This window comes from Pinus tabuliformis, chromosome 7, assembly GCF_031772625.1.
Source record: "Pinus tabuliformis cultivar Carrire ecotype Pingquan chromosome 7, CPIR1, whole genome shotgun sequence".
Classification (NCBI taxonomy): Eukaryota; Viridiplantae; Streptophyta; class Pinopsida; order Pinales; family Pinaceae; genus Pinus; species Pinus tabuliformis.
Window position 1 is genome coordinate 1,804,187,007 of NC_142293.1, and position 20,611 is coordinate 1,804,207,617.

Genomic DNA, 20,611 nt, shown 5'->3' on the forward strand with positions numbered 1-20,611 from the left:
AAATTGAAAAATGTGTAGGAATTCTTCTAGAGGTAAACTATAAACATTGTTGGACATGATTGGCTTTTATTCTTAAGTTCAACATGTCATGAAAATTTCTCTAGTCTATCACAATATCACACATATGCAAATGGATATCAAAAATGCACTTTGACATTGACAATAGGAATATCTGCACAATAACTTGTTTTTGGTCTAAATAATATATCAAGCTAGGATGGGAAATTCACATATCATTACTACCTTGGCCTTCATGAAACTGAGTGATCTTGCAGATTTTTATTTTGTATCCAGAAAGAATTATAATGTTTAATGAGCCTGTGCCTGAAGAAATCCATCTCTGATCTACTCAGCAACATCATGGACTGCACCAAGTCCATGAGGGATGAAAATTGAAGATGATTTTTGAGATGCCCCTATCTCTTTCATTATGTCAAAATATTGTGTCACCAAGATCATGTCCATCACATCTTTTGCAGTTGTCTCAGGTACATTGGCTGAGAAAGAAAGTACACTATCCCTAAGGCTATCCACAATTTCTTGTCATTGACGAGCAATACCCAAACCAGACAAATATTTTGCTTCTGCTCCAGCTTCTACTTTTTTAATTTGCAATATCTTCTCTACCTCAACTTTGTGTTGTGTTGCCACCCTCCACCTTTCAGCTGAAATTGAGATTCAATAGAAAAGTTACAGGAATTAAATGGAAAACATTGTAAAAGAAACGTGAAGAAAATATAAGACAACTAAACCAAAAATATGAAATACTTGAGCAATAATTGCGAGTTCATGCGCTTTTTTTGCAAGGTTAACTATGAGAAGATACTGGATTTTAAAAGAAAATCTACATTAGGGATGCTATCCACAAAATATAATTTTATACGAAAGAATCTCTCAATATAAAATAGGATGTTCTACAAAGGGTACCTACTCCTTTACTTAAAATATTGTAAAGAGCAAGAAATCAACGTTAGGGTGTAGTTGTGTATACAAAATTCCTTTCTAACTTCAATATGCCAGAGAATGCTTGCTTGCATTTATTTCATTCATTTCCTTCTCCACAGTTTCACCGGGTACTACATCAATGATGAGACTTTGCACTATCTGAAATCCATAGTTTGACATAGCCTGTATCCAAAAAGAAGACAAGATTGGAAAGAATGCTCAAAGCTTCTATTACAAAACCAAAAGAACCATTCACAAAATCATAACAGGCAATGCAATAGCTGCCCTTCAATATGCAAATAACATGAAGGTATTTTCCCCACTGAAAATCAAACAAGACACATGCAATAATTTTTTATTTTGTATTCATCCTCATTTATAAACAGACTGAACATGAACTATCTTTACTCTTCTCTTAGTTTTACCTTTCCAAGTTCCACTTCAACTGATTTAGTAATTTCATTCTTTTGCTCAAAAGCTTCATCCAAGTTCATCTTCAGGACACTTTGCCTGAATGACTGAACATAAAAAAATGTACATGAGCTCAAATAGCTTTATTGTCAAGACTTGGTTTCATTAATTTACTAAAAGTGCATGCTTAAGTGTATGAAATCCTTATTACCGACATCTTGTATTCAGAAAATGTCAACTTGAATGTGCACGACTGCAATGCATTATGACAGTTGCAAGAAGTGCACTTTTGGGGGACTTTTTTGGTTATTCTGATCACAATTCTTTTCTATGGGTTATGATGGATGATTAAATATGTATTTTTACAGAGGCCTTCATTTTATTCCTTTGTTCCACTTCAAGTTCTGGTGGATGACATAGAGGATGGGCTCCTATGGGAGAGATGTCCCATTCGTGTTCATTGAACCATGAAACTTCTTCAACAATTTGTTTATATAGTGGATCGGTTGGGAATAGATAGTAAGTTTAAACTTCCTTAACATGCCTCAACCTAGCAGTGAGAGGTTCTGTAGGTGAAAATTTTCCAATTTCTGAAACATTGTTTTTTGAATTTTTTTACAGGAGAAATTCCAAAGAAAATCATAAAGATTATGAAATTTAAGGGACTTTCATTGGAGAATGTTATAAGTCATTTGCAATTAGCCATTAGAAAAGAGACTATATTTTCAAAGTTACAAAAATCACATGGTTATTTAAAATTTAAATTTATATTAGCAAGATATCCAAAAAGAATACAAATTTGAGTCAAGGAGATGTAGAATTAGTGTGTTAACCTTTTCAATCTCAAGAACATAAATTAGCATGATTTCTATCAATCTAATTGTAGAGTCTATTATATCATGTCTTTCTTGCATTTTACAATGTTAAGCAAAAAAAGGTACTACCACCCCCAGGCACTCTTTAGATATTGAGAAAATTTGATTGGCTCTGATGAACGGCAACAGGACAACCACTACCAAAAGTAGGAGGTTGGGTGATAACCACTGGGTTCCCCTAATGGACCACTACAACTGGTGGCACCAATGTAACTCAGGCAAGGATCCCTTCACCCTAACCAAATGATGGACACCCCATCTATATGGGCTAGGAGACCATGCCTGGTAGCCCCTGAAGGCCCACTCGGTGATATACGGGTGGTAACCTTAATAGCTCTAGCAAGGCTACCTCGCTCCCTAACATCATCCCTGAATCTGGTTGGCAAGCAATGGGATCAGGTTAGTTGGTATTAGGAAGCAGGGTGATTTGGCTTGGCATGGCTGGGGTTTGGGCCATCCAGCTTCCTGTGGAAAAGAAAGTAACCCATATATAGCATGTCCTCTCCACAGGGTAACTAAGGTTAGTTGACCTGTTTGTTGTGAGAGGGTGGATGGGAGACTGTGGTAAGGCAACAGGGCTTCCATCCAGGGTATGGCAACGGGAAGTGGCCAATCACATGAAATGAGCTTACCTTGGAAGAGTTAGCCATCGAAGTGGGGGCTCCAAGAGTAGCCATGACCTGTCGTAAGCTATGAGCTGGGGCGGTAGCTAGCACGGTACTGGATTGGATGGTTCATCTTGGTTCCAACAAGGCATGGTGTTCCTGAGTTTGACACCATCTCAGGAATGAAATTGGTTGTACTCGTATGCGGCTCACTCAATGCAGGCAATATTGAGGTTGAAGCAATACTGAACCTCAGCCATTGGGTGCAAATAATAGTACGCCACACCTTTAAAAAGGGCCTCAACACCCCTATGCCTTGCCCTGGAATCACTAATGGCACTGAGTCAAGGTGGGCTATCATTAATGAGGGATATCTCCCCCTACTGCATAGTTAAGTGACATGTGCAGGGTGCCCACGTTAGCCAACCAGGGCTTTGTGCCTTATCGAATGTTCCATCTATGCTTTAGGTCCAGAGATTTCATGTCTGCCACAATCTATGAGGGCACCCCTCGCCCTTTTGGTACAATATATGAGGAGGTTATATTAGGAGTTTTTTCCCTATTATGCAGGGGTTAATATCCCCATCAAGGCCGAAGGCTCAAGGTTCAAGGTTCAAGGAGAGGAGCAACCCATCAATGGGACCCGTATCAGGAGACCCCTCTAGGCCAAAGGCTCAAGGGTCAAGGTTGGGTGGTTCAAGGAGGGGCCCCATCAAGGATGTACTAAATCTTGTCCCTATGTTTTTGTGTGTGTAGAAATACTGACTGCATCTAAAGAGACTGTATGGGGCCATCTTGGAACACTATTAGTTTCTCATTCTAGGTTTCATATGGTAGTACCTCTAGAGGGATGATAAGATTACAACAAGGGGAAAATAGTTTTGCTTAGTCATATTGTTCCTTATACTAGGATGCAAATGATAATATACTTGGAGGGATGTTGAAATTATAGCAAGCGGATAAAAGTGTTGCTTCATTATATAGTGAAAAAGGCTTGAATGTGGGAATTGGAGTAAGATAAAATTTATTTGTTAAGGGACTAGACCCAAGGACTCTCAAATCCCTTCAACAATACAGGGCTTATCATTACAAGGTATTTTGACTGCATAATTCTGTTTAAAATTATATACCCCAATTAAACTATAAAGTTTTAGGAACTTATCCTAGCAAGTGTTAATGAATAATGAAATATTATTGATGATGATACTAGAGATCCTTATCGATGTAGCATAAGAACGTACATAGAGAATGAGGCAGACGACAAGCTAAGATTTTCTTCTCCATTAACCTCTAAGAAGGCCAATACAAACCACAAATCAGTGATCCATGCTTGTTGGTTCGAAATGCATCAACAAATGAATTATAATATAATTTCTGCCGAAAATTCTTCTCAAAAAACTTAATATAGATCACAGGAACCTAAATTCAACTTATTATACTATTTTTCTTTGTTTATATATATATATATGATTGTTTTCAAAATATATATGAAACCCTTTGTCCTTTGTTGTTAAACTAACCACTGACACTACATGAAACTTTTTAGCCCTCCGAAAAAAAGGATTTGGTTGATTCTATTTATTGATTGAACATGTGTGGATAGTTGAAGGCTTAGTGAGCTACTCGGTGGAAATGCGATAAGCGATTCGTCAGATTTTACAACACTATTTGGTTGAGACAAATATAGAAGGAGATGCCACAGGATGATTTGGAACGAGGTCTTAATCACCGTACTTCTTTTTACTAATTGAATATATATTTTAATGTATTGAGGTTTTACAGGAAAAAAGTCAAATATATCAATCAAATGAAAATGCAATCCGTTTCATAAATTATTTTTAACTTATAGATGTTAAAATATTTTTTATGTTTCCTTTTTATATGTGGTAAATTGAAAACTTATTACATGAGAAGAAAATAACAAGTGTGAGAATAGAAATACAATTTTCATCCCAGTGCGATAGAAAGAGATTTGACCAACCATGTGGATTAGTCATGAATCACACTTAAAAGTATGAAAAAGATAAAACGTGTAAAATAAAATACATGATTCTTCCAACTGTGACATAAAAAGATGCGACCATTCGCGAATCAATTTTACTCAGAGTTGAGTTGTTTTATTTTCCTGAAATTCACAAAAAAAAAGGTTTTAAAGAGTGCTACAAAAGCATTTCATAGTGCACATGTTTTTTTTAGCACTACAAAATCATTTCGTATCCCCTGCACAAAAGAAATTTATGGGTTGCATTTTGGTTCCTAAATTTCCTTTTGGCCTGCCATTGCTATCACTATGTGTTCAGTGCATAAGTGTTGACATTGTTTTCATCTTTTAGTCATGTATCCCCTCTTTTATCATATTGTTGCATACCATTACATGTATAGGAGGAGCATGTTTAGTTTGGAGAAGGCATTGTGATTGACTTTAATATTTTTTATCCCTTTCCATTGATGTCCAAGGGGGAGAGAGATTCAAATCAACTTCAATGATCAGATTTAGGAAGCAAGACCAGGGTTAGGTTGACATCAATTTCAAAGGGGGAGCTTGTTGGCAAAGTATTGTTTTCCATTGATGTCAATCGATGCTTAACCATGTTTCAAATTTGTAAACATCATGTCTATGTTATGTACATGTTTATTGTGTGGTCTCTTATGTTTGGCAGAGTGTCTCAAAATTGCATATATATATATATCTATATATATATCTATATATATATATATATATATATATATATATTGAAGTTGAGCTGCAAATTGATAGGTGAAGTTTTATGATGATGACCCGATACTTGCATAGGGAGATTGAACATGTTTGAAGGCTTTGTTATCATAATAAGAGACTTGACATGTCTGCTAAATGGTCCTACAAGCTCAAGGGGTGATAAAATACTTGTATGAACAACCTCCCAAAGTTTGGAGTTGATTAGATGTAAGAAAGGCGTTGAAATCAGGGTAACTCGGGTTTCCCAAAGACAACCTACATTAGTCACTCGAGTTTCCTTCATTAACCTACATTACACCTCCTAGTAACGCTTTTCATGAAGCGAGGACTAGAGTTACCCTCTCTAGACTCAATTTTATAGGTTTTATGCACATCCTAGTGAATTTCAGAGGTTTATACTTTGGTATTTATTCATGGTAAATGGTATAATAGTCTGAGAAATTTAATTCCTATTCTAGAAGGCGATTAAAGTTGAAATTTCAAGGAGAAATATTATAAATAAGAGAGCACCTTGTGGAGGCGAGGTTGGATGGATTGAGAGAGCGACACATCGAGAGGGTATTAGGCGAAGTGCATGGTGGTTGTAGGTGCATATTGTATATGAGATGTAAATCAGATTTTGTTGTGCATGTCCCAAACTTTGTTGTTTACAAGTAGCAGCGTTGAGAGTGGAGAAGAAGTTGTAGAGGATTGTGTGATCTAGTGAGAGAAATTACTATAGATATTTGTTGGTGCTGATCTATCAAGTTTGTGTTGTAATATTGTTTCTTTGATGATTTGGGTCCTAGTTTGAAATATTCCGAAAGTGGCCCTAGAGAGTTCAGGGGTAGTGGCTCGTTGCTCGTGGTGACTAGCTAAATAGTTTTATGGGTGGTGGCTCCTTGTTGGTGGTGTCCAGCTAAATTGTTTCGGGGGTAGTGGCCAATTAAACATATATATATATATATAGATATATATATATCTATATATATATATATATATATATATATATATCTATATAGATATCTATATATATATATCTATATATATATATATAGATATATATATAGATATCTATATATATATATATATATAGATATATATATATAGATATCTATATATATATATATATATATATATGAGATTTTGATTAATAGAAGATTCATAGCAGCACAACAACAACAACAAGGTAGTTTTTACCCCTTTGAGGGTTTTCATAGATTTAATGTGTTGAGCTTATGATACTTTTACATTCAAATATGCTTATTGATGTATGTTTCTATTCAGTAAGCATACAAAAATAAGTAAAAATTATATAAAGACTATCACTACTGATTCACAAACAGGGGGGTCTCATACACCAATGTGGTGTCTCGCTTGGCTGTGACCTTAAAATTGGATTATTACTACTATTATTATTATTATAAATAAGTTTTTTTCTATTAAATTAATATCAAAATAAAAGTTAATTTTTTTGGTCCCAAATGTTCATATACTAACAGAACACATACAAAAAGGTCCATGACCAAAAATTTATTATGCAAGATATTATGTCAGGTAAGTAGAAAACCATAAGTTAACTAAAACCATAAAAAGGATGTGGAAATATCAATGGTTCCTAAAATGACTATATTGACTAGAGGTGAAGGATTTGTATTGTTGTAGAATTGCTTCTTAATGTAGGCCAGTTCTTAATGTTCTTCCACCACAAACAGGGTTTGTCAATCTTTGTTTATTAGATTGATAACTCTTGGTCTTCATTCCTCCCATAAGTGATTGTTCCAGCTTGCAAAAGATGAAGGTGACCATCATTGCATCCCAAGTTGGCTAGGAGGTCCACTACCTTATTACCTATTCTCTTGACATGAGAGGGGATAATGACTGGAATCATATGGATAAGAAGGTTAATATATGTTATATGTTTTTTCCATTTCCAATTGTGGCGGGTATTTTCTGGAGAAACTCCATTGATCAATTCTGTTACTCTTGTGATGGCCAACTAAACATCACTCTCCATAATCAGCCTAGAGAAGAATTGTGATGATGTGATAACAAGGTCAGTCTCTATAGTGGAATATTTAGCTACGTTGCTACTTGAACGTCCCATACAATATGAAAATAGAAACATTGGTCTTCCATAGTTGTCATGGAATATTTCTCCAAGGCCAACAAAATGATGATTGCCTTTAGATTCCTATTAAAAATTGATTTTAAGGAATCGAAGGGGAGGAGGGCTCAAGGAGGCAAGAGGACTAGAAGATGGCCTTCTTAGAGGAAAATTATTGATATAAGGAGAAGGAAAAATTTTAGATTGCATAAAAATTTGGCATCCGAACCTACAACTCCCTAAGATGACTATGAGAAAGGGTAAAGTAGTATTTTTTCACCGACATTCTGTAATTTCTTCACCAAAATTACCTCCACTTCTGATCCATAAATTCCATACAAAAAACACTGGAATGAGGGCCCAAGATTGATTTATAGTAGGATTCTATGTCATAGAGGATGTCCAACCTTTAATGATTTATATGATGTACTTCTTATTCTTGTCTAACTATCCAAATACATTGAAGAGTTAAGACCATAGAGTTTCAGACAAAATAGTGTATTGAGCAAGTGCTCCATGTTCTATGCATCTTATCAATAGAGAAAACAAAGGGAAGGGCCTTCGAATCCTTTACAAGTGATTTTATCTCATGAAACAGACTCTTTTATGTACTAACTACTAAAGAAAATGGAAAACTTTTGGCCATAGTTCTAAGGCCAAACCTGTTTCTAGATCAACTAATGAGGACAATTGGTGTGGCCTACAACTATTTGATATACCTCTTTGATTTTGAGCATACCTTCTTGATTATAGCCCCATAAGAGTTTGCCTTATCGGGAAAAAAAGCAGACTGAGAAGGGGGGAGGGGACACGCTCCCGAGATAAAACTAAAAAAGGTTGTTTTTATTATGATTTAATTCTAAGACCTATCTCTTAATTACATCAAATTTTCTAAACACGAACTCCCTCTTTGATTTGAGCCTTGACTAACTAAAAATTAAAGCTTCCTTCATGTGACTCAACTCCCTCTTTGACTTGAGCCTTGACCAACTAAAAATTAAAGTGTCCTTCATTTGCATCGACTCCCTCTTCGACTTGGGCCTCTAGTGATTAGAAATTAATGTGTCCTTTGGTCGACTTGACTCCCTCTTCGACTTGGAATTATCAAATTTCTTTGTGTTGTTAACTAATGGGGCACCATGTGACAATACTATGTCAAATTTCCAATTTGGTATCCAAGCATCCATCTCATCTCTGTCAACCAATCACGTTATGCCACCTCACATTGCCATGATAGTTATCCACATCATCACCCTACAACATGTCATCTAACATTAGGTCAACATGTACTTTTCTTGCTACATTAGCCTACTTTATCAGTACCACCTAAAACCTTCCTAAAATTTCAAATCAAAATAGCTTATGATCCCTTAAAAGTCATACCAAGTGCCATATATTGTTGGAAAAGTATCTGAGTGGATTATCCGACTACACACTTTTCAAGATCATTTAAGCAAGTTAATTGTGGATAAAATGCCTTCAAAGATAGGTAATTATATCATACATCTAACAGTCTGCAACCACCATAATACTTTGCAAACACAAAAAACATATCAACAACAACATTAAAAAACTCCTCCTCGACTTGTAGTACCTTGAAATCAATGATTAGGCTTGACATGAATAACAACTAATTTGCAATCTACTCAACAATATGTCCCTTTGGAATTGATGGATAAATATCCACACATTTCAGGCCATTGATCACAATACCATCGCTTAGAAACACTTAGCAACAATCCCCATGTCACATGTTAGGCTGTTATAGAAAAAAATTACAACTGTTTCATTCTCCTCTATTGTTGAAAAACTAATTATTGAATACTTACATCCTTTGCACATTCTACATCTTTTGTTGCAAAATCATACTTCAAATTCCAATTGTATAATGTGTTCTTATTGATTGTGCACTCTCTGTTGTTGTTTCTTGCTCACTTTTATCCTTGTGTTTTTGAGAACCCAATGGCTAATCACACTTCCCCTTTGCACACTTTCGATTTTCTCCTTTCTCCCCAATGTCATTTTCTCAATTTACTCCAATGTTTGGGCATTTCTCCTCCTTTCATATCAATGGTCAAATATTTTTATTGTTACCTAGTCGACTCCAATACAAATGGTTGCAGAATCTCCCATTGAGATCATGCTCCCTTGAACAAGAATTTCTTAGCATAAAAATGGCACCAGTTGAAAAATTGTACAACAATTATGTACTATACATTTCCATTGAATTGTTCAACTTGAACACATAGTGCTCCCCCTAAACATGACTTTCTCCTATTGATTTATAGTTGTTGTTAAGAACTCAAATATCCCATGTGCACACTTTCAATAGCATAAATATACAACTCCCTCTGGCATGAGAGTAGAGACTGAGAAAACTTTCTATGTTGTCATTCTTCTCCTGTAACTCGCTCTCGAAAGATATCAATATGATGAGTAGATTCCAATCAAAATTTTGACTTAACTATTGTGCTAAAGAATATATTAATTCCAACTGATGTCTGATATACTCAAATGGTTCTATAAGAAATGCTTTTGTGAAAATATTTTCAATTTGCTCATTAGTGGCATCATATTCAAGCCTAACAACATGGTTAGCAACTTGATCTCTCAAAAAGTGAAAACTAACTGGAAAATTCTTCATTTTTTAATGCATAGCATGGTTCTTTGAAATACTTATTACATCGATATTGTCACACATTATGGGATAGGATCATCAAATGCAATATGATATCTTTCAGTGTTTTCTTCATTCAAAGGATCTTAGTACAACAAGTAGTTGATGTTATATATTAAGCTTCAATTATAGACAAGGAAATTTAGTTTTGTTTTTTGCTTACCCAAGATACCAGGAAGTTCCCTAAAAAGAATCCTACACTACTTGTTATCTTCCTATCATCAATGCTACCTACCCAATCAACATCAATATATTCTCTTAAAATGAACTCTTTGCTTCTTCCATACCATAATCCAAAATCAATTGTACCCTATAAATATTTGAAGATACTTTTGGTTGCATTCACATGGCTCTCTTTAGTGTTTGATTGAAATCTAGATACCAAACCTGCAACTTGATTTATATCAAGTCTTCATGTTTTTAGGTACAAAATACTTCATATCATTGAACTATAAGTAGTTTGATTTAAATTGGGAGACTCATCTTCCTTACTCAATTTACATCCAACAACCATGGGTGTGCTACTAGGCTTATACTCTTCCATACCAAATCTTTTCCAAGTTTCTTTTAGATAGGTGGACTAGGAAATGAGAATACATTTCTTTGACTAAGTAAGTTGTAAGCCAAGGAAAAATGAAAATTCACCTAGCATGGACATTTGAAACTCCTTCTGCATTTCTTTAGCAAACTGTTGACCGATTTGATCCATGTCACTTCCAAAAATGATGTCATCTACATACTCAATAATCATTAGCGTATTTTCTTTCTCATTTTTATGTAAATTTTGTTGTCTGTTATTTTTCATTTAAAACCTTACTACTGTAGATATTTGTCTAGTCTTGCATAAGAAGCTCTTGTGGATGGTTTTAACCCATATAGTGCTTTCTTTAGTCTACATAATTTATTTGTATCTTTGGATAGCTAAAAACCCTCTAGTTGTTCAATGTATACTTCCTCCTCTAGTTCACCATTAAGATACTCTGACTTGACATCCATCTGATAAAATTTAAAGTTCCTACTACTTGCAAATTCCAGAAACATCCTAATAAATTATAATCTAGCTATAGGAACAAAGGTTTCTTCAAAGTCAATACCTTTTACCTGGGAATATCCCTTGCATACTAGTCTGACTTTATTTCTTACCACCTGTCCCTCTTCATTCAACTTGTTTTTAAACACCCACTTGGTGTCAAAGATATTTTTGTTTTTTGGTCTAGGGACTAGTTCCCAAGTATTTTTTTCTTTATTTGATCAAAATCTTCATCCATTTCCTTTACCCAACATTTATATTCACTTTCTTGATTGAACTTTTTGGGTTCTATTTGAGACAGTGGAGCAAGATTTTCCTGTCTAAGACTTCCTATGAATTTTTTTCTTGTCTAAACTCCTAATTATTTATCTACAATTATTTTTCCCTTAGGATGTTACTTTTGTAAAAACCTAGATGGATTTGTTTGCCTCATAGGGTTCCTTTGTTGTTCTTATTCTTCATCTGGTTATACATATTCTTTTAAGACACACTCTCTATCATCTGATTTTTCATTCTCCTAAGGTTTTGGCAAATGTGGCAAGGTTTTATCTACCCTGACATTAATGCATTCCATGATCTTCTTGGTTCTCTTATTATAACAATTTTAGCCTTTTCCTCTAATTGAATGCCCAAGGAAAATACCCTCATCTAATCGAGGGTTAAATTTACCCAATTTTTCATCATTCCTCTTTATGTTGCATTTACTTCTGAAGACTTTGAGGTTTTTTCCTGAAGCTAGTCTGCATTTCCATAACTTATAAGGGGTTTTGTCATTTTTTGGTATGAGTAGAATTATGTCTAATAAATACACAACAACTTTAATTGCTTCTCCCAAAAAGTCTTTGCCACTTTGGCTTCATCCATCATTTCTCTTGCCATTTCTTGAACTACTTTTTTCTTCCGTTCCACTACTCCATTTTGCCATGGAGTTTTGGCCATTGAGTAGTGCCTTATGATCCCAAGCTCTTTACAAAATTCCTCAACTTCACTAAAATTGAATTCTCACCCTCTATCTAATCTTAGACATTTAATTTTCAAACCCTTTTCATTTTACACTTGAGCCTTGAACACCTTGAACTTGCTAAGAGATTCTGATTTTTTTTTAACAACATAATCCAAGTTGATCTAGTATAATCATCAATGGACAAATTCAAATACCTCTCGCCTCTCAGACTTTGTGTTCTTATAGGGTTGTAAATATCAGTATGAATTCTAGCTCTAGGGATCTATATTACGAATGCTTTTTTTATTTCAAAATGTATCCTTGCATGATTTCCAAATTGGCATGATTCACATATGGAGTTATCTACATTTGATAGCTTTGGCATTCCTCTTACTACCTTTGCCCTGCTGATTTTTCACAAGATTGTCAAGGTTCACATGGCCCATTTTTTGTGCCATAATCAGGTTTCATATAACTAGATCAAGTAATACTTTACTCTATAATCATCAAATAAATACACATTACTAGGAATCTTGATTTCTTTCCCTACTAATTTACCATTCTAGCTTTCCTTATTTCACTATCTCTAGACCCAAAGGTTACATCATATCCATGATCACACAATTGGATAAAACTTAAGAGATTGTGCTTTAGGCCATCTACATAGAAGACTTTCTTATCTTTGGTATTCTTATCTAAACTTACTATTCCTCTTCCTCTTATCTGAGCTGGTACATTATTTCCAAATTGACACTTCCTTTCCTAACTTCTCTTAGAAATAGGAATTTACTTTTGCCTTTAATCACATGCTTTGAAAACCCACTATCAATATACCATTTCCCTTCTTAATCATGGGCATATAGTGCAAATCCATACTCTTCAAATCTCTCTGGTTTTTGTTTCCATTTCTTTATGCTCCCTTGATGTGCATATTTCTCAAGAACCATTTTCCTATGACGGTTAAAGAATCTACTTCTACATTCACTAGACTTCTGTCCAAATTTGTTACAATTGAATTTTTCATTCAATCTCATTCATGAGGAAGGGTGCAGAGGGAGGGGGCGGGGGAAGGGGGTGTTGTGTGGGGAATGCATTTCTTATTCCAGCAGAAGCGTTCCTAGATCTAGAATTTGAGAAATGACTGGATCTAGCATCTTCATTTTTTTACAAACCTATTAGCTTTACACTCAATATCTTTATGCCTGAAGTTAAGATAAGAATAATAATTTCTATAAAATAATTTTGGGTACCTGAAATTGTGTGGTTGTTGAATAGGACTAGATCATTAGAGTGATAAATACCTTCTTTTATTCTCAATGATTGTTTCTTTAACTGTCTATTCTTCCTCCTGGTCTTCTTTAGTTCATTCAAAGCACTAATAAGCTTTGCTTCAAGATCAACCACTCCTTCACTTTGCTTCAAAGTTTGAATTGTCTTTCAATTCCAAACCAAAGTCTAAAGTGATAAGGAAAGAATTCATTATTCTATTCATCAGATTATTTTTCATTGCTAGCTTCAGATGAGTTACTGTCTTCTTTAACATAGAAAATATTCTTTGTTTGTGTCTTTCCCTTCTAGTATTTGTGAGATTTAGTTTTCCTCTTTTTCTTTTTCTTGTTCTCAACTTTAGTATAAGTAAATTTTGAAGCAAAATGAGCAAATCTGCCTCATTAAAATCATTTAAAAGGAATCTTACCTTTATATTTACTTGATCCTCTCTTTAACTTCCTCACAAATTGAGCCATCTGTCGATATGACTCACAATTAGAACAATCTTGATATTTTTTAGATTTATTTGAAGCTTTGAAGGTTGCCTCCTTTTGTTCTAATTTCTCTTTTCAATTCTAATTTCATAAGTTGTGAGAGTTCCTTGAATTTGTTCCATAGTGAGAGTGTTGAGATCTTGCTTCTCTTCTATAGGAGAGATCTTGGAATTGAATCTCATATGAAGTGATCACAATACTCTATTCACAACCATGTTATATTAAAATTTCTCATTAATCCCTCTAATCATTTTATACACCTCATTAACTGTAAGAAAATAATTAGCAATATTTGCATCTTCATTCATCTTTAAACTTTCAAATATCACTCTATAAGTATGTTGACATGCTAGAATGTGTGACCAACAATGAGGGGATCTCCTTGGTGTAGGGTACCAATCAAACTCTACGTAGTTTGGTCTAGCAGTCCCATCTGATATGTGGGCTCGACTGCCATATCTTTAATTAAGATTTTTCTTTGGACAATACAAACATCAACGTAAGAGAACAAATAAAAATTTAACAAATGCAAGTAACCTACATAAATATAATATAATAGATCCATGAATAGAAAAAACATAACTTCAAATCATGAACCTCAAGAAAAGTAGTGTTAGGAAAGCTTCTAATAAGATCCACACATACATGTAAAGATAGGTTTATCAACCATGAATAATTTCCTGATTAATAACCATAAAAAAGCATAAGTGAGTGTACAATCGCTCAATGATATAATACTAACATCAATAAAATAATTTATCAACACAAGCATAAGGTAAGCACATCATATTCCATCCATTCATGGCAAGAGGAATCCCACAATGCACAATGACATAAGAAGAAAAAATATGCCAAATTTCAAGGAACTTTAAAACATTAAGTTGAGAATATCCATAGCACCATCACATAAGATGTCCATCAAATCCATAAGTGGAAATAGGAAATTACTTCTTGCATTCACCAAAAGATCCCTTAGTTATCAAAAAATATGCACAAAAAATAAGTCCAAAGCCAAAAGTCCTTTACAATTTGTTATGAGGGCATATTTATAGAAAGAGGGGTGACCTTTCATCTACCCCATGATTGTTGAGCTACCTATAGAAAATAGGACCTTGCAATATACTTGGGAAATTTTCTGCAAATTCTTATGAATTGGAGTTACCTATGGGCATAAGTATCTCACCTATTTTCAATGTGGTTGGTTTGTATCCCTATCAAGCTGGTGATGAAAGTGCATCTACAACAAATGTGAATAGTGGAGAATTAAGTGAACAAAGATGGATGAAGAAAATGCCTATGAATGGGGGTCCAAAAGATAAAAGAATTTTGGACACCAAAGGTTCAAAACACACCAGGGGGAAGAGTATATGGAATACTTAGTGAAGGGAAAAGGTCCCCCAGTTGAAGATTATACTTGGATGAATGTTGTAGCTCAATAGAAAGCAGGTTATTCAGTCGAAGACCTTATGAGAAGGAGCACATAAACTTTTCTTTCCTAGGGAGTCTGATGCAAGTGCATTGATGGAGCACAAACTTAATGAAGACTAGAAAAAGCTTAGCAATGTGATGGGAAGGTCACATGGAAATTCTAAGGGAAAAAACATTTGTTTAGAAATTATAAATATTTAATTCAAGAGGAGTTTTGACTTTTTAATAAGTGGAGATATTTTTTGTTGTAAATATGATTTTAGTTTCCTTTTTTGTAGAGAATATGGAATGATTCATCTCTTGTGACTATTGGTTGTCCCATATTGGGTTTCTTTTCAAATTGAATGACTAGCTGGAAGAAAGAGAGAGGGAGGAGAAGAAAATGCTCGTGGTTCTCTGTGAAATTGCAGTCCTATTGCATTTCGTTGTACTTTCCTTCTATGTGAACAAGTGTTGTTTTCTGTGTGAATGACATAGTTGAATGGCCAATGGGATTGTAAGTTGATATGGTTTTGAATTGAATCAAAATCTATTGTTTGAAGCAATTCATTATCTTCTTATGAACTGTGGTTAATCATAATTTTATTCCTATGTGTTGTTTATCTTTGGAAGTTAGAACTTATTCCATCATATTACATTAATAATATGAGTATTGAAGCCTTAATCATTGTGCTTGTTCATAAATTTTGTGTATTCCTGTCGAAATCATCACAGAACTTGCAAATGAATGTGCCACAGTGTTCCAGAGTGGGAATGTGAGGTAGTTACAATGAGTTGAGCATTGAAACAAAGCACCATTATTTCGAACATTGTCTTGTCTTTTTTATTCGAATTCATACCATTATCTTTGAGTGAGACTGTAATCCTTGACGACGAAAGGTGAGTGCGATAATTCCTTGAGTTGGGAGAGGATTCGAGGTCATAGAGAATTGATTTTACTGAGAGATGAGTGGTTTCATGTTCCTGGAATTCACAAAACAAAGTTTTAAAGAGCACTATGAAATCATTTTGTAGTCCTACATGTTTTTTTCTAGCACTACAAAATAATTTCATATCCCCTTCACAAAAGAACCTTTTTGGGTTGCATTTTGGTTCCTATGTCTCCTTTTGGCCTACCATTGCTATCACTATGTGTTCAGTGCAGGAGTGTTGACATTGTTTTCATCTTTTAGTCATGTATCCCATTGTTTATAATATCATTTCATCCCATTACATGTACAGGAGGGTCATGTTCAGTTTGGAGAAGGATTGAGCTTAATATGGTTTAGCCCTTGCCAATTATGGCAAAGGGGGAGAGAGATTCAACTCAACTTTGATGATCAGATTCAGAAACAATGACTAGGGTCAGGTTGACATCAATGTCAAAGGGGGAGAGTGTTGGCAATATAGTTTTTTCCATTGATGTCAATGAGTGCTTAACAATGTTTCAACTTTGTAATCATTATGCCTATGTTATGTATAGTTTTATTATGTGGTCTCCTATGTTTGGAAGAAGGTCACAAAATTTCATATCTATATCCTGAATTTGAGCTGCAAATTGATAGGTGAAGGTTTATGATGATGACTTGATACTTACATAAGGAGATTGAACATGTTTGGAGGATTTGTTATCATAATAAGATACTTGAAATGTGTGCTAAATGGCCCTATAGGCTCAAGAGGTGATAGAATACTTGCTTGTACAAGTTCTAAAAGTTTGGAGTTGATCAAATGTAAGAAAGGAGTTGAAATCAAGGTAACTCGGGTTTCCTGAAGAAAACCTACATTAATCACTTGAGTTTCCTTCATTAGACCTATGTTACACCTCCTATTAATTCTTTTCATGAAGCGAGGACTATCATTACCTTGTCTAGAGTCAATTTTCTAGGTTGTATGCACATCCTAGTGAATTTTAGAGGTTTATACTTTGGTATTTCTTCATGGTAAATGGAATAATAGTCTGATAAATTTAATTCATATTCTAGAAGGTGATTAAATTTGAAATTTCAAGGAGAAAAATTATAAATAAGAGAGAACCTTGTTGAGGCAAGGTTGGATGGATTGAGATAGTGACACATTGAGAGGGTATTAAGTGAAGTGCATAGTGGTTGTAGGTGCATATTGTATATCAAATGTAAATTAGAGTTTTTTGTGCATATCCGAAACTTTGTTGTTTGTAGGTAGCAGTGTTTAGAGTGGAGAAGAAGTTGTATAGGATTGTGTGATCTAGTGAGATAACTTACTATAGAGATTTGTTGGTGTTGATCTATCAAGTTTGTGTTTTAAATATTGTTTCTTTTATGATTGGGGTCCTAGTTTGAAATATTACAAAAGTGGCCCGAGAGAGTTCCAGGGGTAGTGGCTCCTTGCTGGTGGTGACTAGAAAAATTGTTTTATGGGTGGTGGCTCCTTGCTAGTCGTGGCCAACTAAATTGTTTCAGGGGTAGTGTCCAGCTAAACATATTTATAAGATATTTTGATTAATATAAGTTCATAGCAACGCAACAACAGTAGGGTGGTTTTTATACCCTTGAGGGTTTCCACCAGAAATACTTGTGTCTATTTGTGCAAGCATGTTTGGATGTTTTTCATGAAATTTTATTGTGTTGAGTTTATGATGCTTTGACATTCAAATATACTAATGTTATTGATGTATGATTTTATTCACTAAACATACAAATAAGTAAAAAATATATAAGGATTATCACTAATGATTCACCGCCCCCCTAGTAGTGATCAACATTTCTAACATAGACAACGAATTAAGCGAGAGAGTCGGGCCTCTGTGAGATTATTTGCAAGAAATAAAAACAACCAAGTACCCAACCCTCAACCAATTGTTGGTTAGCCAAGTAATTCGGGTTATTCAGCTCCGACTTCAATCAACATAGTTAGTTCATATGTATATTTTTGAGTGGATATTTTTGCCCTAATCTTGACTAACTGAGTACAAGCAAGAGGCTCCTCCATCACCTGACCACGATCATTGATTTCAGTGGAGGACTATGATGACAAAGCATTTGGTCAAAAGAATTCACATGCCCATGGTTGGGTGGACAATGTGTTAAGCATATAACAAGGACCTGGTGAAATGTTTGGCAAGAGTTGGAACCACATAAGCATGGGGTTTGAACCCATGATCTCACTTGTTGCACTCAAGGATACCAGAGTAAATTCTGATAATGGTGAGTTCAAAAAATGGGGGGTGTATCAACTCATTGGATAAGAAAATATTCTTGTAGTAAGAGCATACTTCCAGCCTTTGATAGAGGGAAATGAGCATCTTATGGGTTTCCTCCAGTTTTAGGGAATGCCACCAAAACTATGTCAATGGGGTTGATTGCATCACATCTCATGTTGGATAAATAGTTGCCTCTTAGATATTATCCAAATTGTAATATCCCTTGTCTTTACTCCTACTTTTGTAACATCCAACATAATTGTGACTTCAGTGCATGGGAACTATAGTTGGTTGAAACTTTGTTTTTAGAAGTTGTCAATTATTAATTAAATTTAACTAAATTTGTTGGAGGAAGGGACAAATTATAGATCTGAGTTCTAAGGGGCATTGCTTATTTTTCTTGCATAACTTTGAAAGGCAAACCTTGTTGAATTAAATGTCAGAACCACTCACAACTGAGAAAATCCATTTTACCTTACATGTTTTAATGTGATGCAATTAGGGTTGAACTAGAGTTGGAATATTTGATGACAATTTATTTAGGAAGAGTAAATATTGGAATGAGCAGTTCCCATTCTCATCCTTCCCTCTTACGAAAGGACACAAGAGAAATTCTACATATACACATAGTTGAATTGAATTCAGGGTTTGCTTCACTTATAGGATGAGAAGTAAGTTTCTCAACAATTCATTGTTTAAAGCTTCCTATGAAACTAGATTTTTTTTCTTCCCTTCTAAATTTCAAGGTTGTATGACCTTGAGCCAGTGCCCTATGTATTTGGGTGTTAACTACCTTGATAGTGATTGAGGCCACTGAAATCCCCGTGTCAATGTATGTTGCCAGTGTGTAGTTTTATGATTGAATTAAACCACTATGTGCTTATGGTTAGGATGATGAACCACTTAGTGCTTGCTAACTTGTTGATGAACCACCTTCATTTGGAATCAATCCCTAGCTAAACCATTGGGTGCTTGTACTTAGGTTGATTAATCACTTAATTCTTGCCAAGTGCTTTCTAACTCACTCATGAACCACCTTCATATTGGAATCAATCCCTGGGTTAAACCACCAAGATATTTTAGTTAGGATGATGAACCACTTAGTGCTTGATAAGTGCTTATTAATTGCCTAATGAACTACCTTCGTATTGGAATCAATCCTTGGGTTAAAACACTGGGTGCTTGTATCTAGTCCGATGAACCACTTAGTGCTTTCTAAGTGCTTGCTAACTAGCTAATGAACCACCTTCACAGTGGAATCAATCCTTGGTTTAAACCATTAGGTGCTTGCAGTTAGGTTGATGAATAACTTAGTCCTTGCTAAGTTCTTTCTAATTGGCTAATTAACCAACTTCATAGTGGGTTCAATCCTCGGAAACTAAACTAAACACTTCCCTTTGTAATTTGGGTGAAGCCTTGTGATGTGAAGCACAAAGAGTAAGTGAGTCACTCTAGTTCTTACTATCAAAAGATTAGTCGATGAACCACCTAGACAATGGGATTCATCTCTTGTGTGTTTGACCAAGCCATTGATGTGAATTTTCCCTTTGGAAGCATCCCCTTGGACTCTCAATCTAACTTGGGGGTTGTTAATTGCAAGATATATTATAGTGTAGATGGGCTATGGTTGGGTGGAGAGTGGAAGTCCCTCCTTCAATTGCCAACAATTTTAACTCACTCAAATAAGTATAATAATTTATCCATATATGACTATGTTTGTTATGTTGATTGTTAATATATGGTTTTGTATGATTGATGAATGAATGCTTCAATCATTGAATATTCATGGTTTAATTACTATTTTACTTATGTAGGAAGGTAATGAATGTTGGAATGGTGTATTGGATGCCATCTTCATGATTTTCCTGATCATTTTGTTGGAAGTAATATTTCCATGTCGTGTGTGAGTTGTCATTGTGAGTCCCTACATGTCATTCGAGAAGTAGTTATTGTTGAGCTAATTTATTAA